This window comes from Austrofundulus limnaeus, unplaced genomic scaffold (assembly GCF_001266775.1).
Source record: "Austrofundulus limnaeus strain Quisiro unplaced genomic scaffold, Austrofundulus_limnaeus-1.0 Scaffold107, whole genome shotgun sequence".
Lineage (NCBI taxonomy): Eukaryota > Metazoa > Chordata > Actinopteri > Cyprinodontiformes > Rivulidae > Austrofundulus > Austrofundulus limnaeus.
In genome coordinates, this window is record NW_013952509.1 from 1,657,232 (window position 1) to 1,657,566 (window position 335).

Consider the following 335-nt stretch of genomic DNA (forward strand, 5'->3'; position numbering starts at 1 on the left):
TGAAACCCTGAAAACTGGATCCTGAATAACTGGACCCTGAAACCCTGAAAACTGGATCCTGAATAACTGGACCCTGAAACCCTGAAAACTGGATCCTGAAAACTGGACCCTGAAACCCTGAAAACTGGATCCTGAATAACTGGACCCTGAAACCCTGAAAACTGGATCCTGAATAACTGGACCCAAAAACCCTGAAAACTGCACTGGAACCTGTAATATCAGTTTGATGAGGTTCTTCTGATGAGTGCGGACTCATCTGTTTTAGTCCTGAGCCCTGAACTCTGGAGCTCAAAGACCATCAGATTAAAAGGATCTGGATCAGGAGGTTTTCGTAC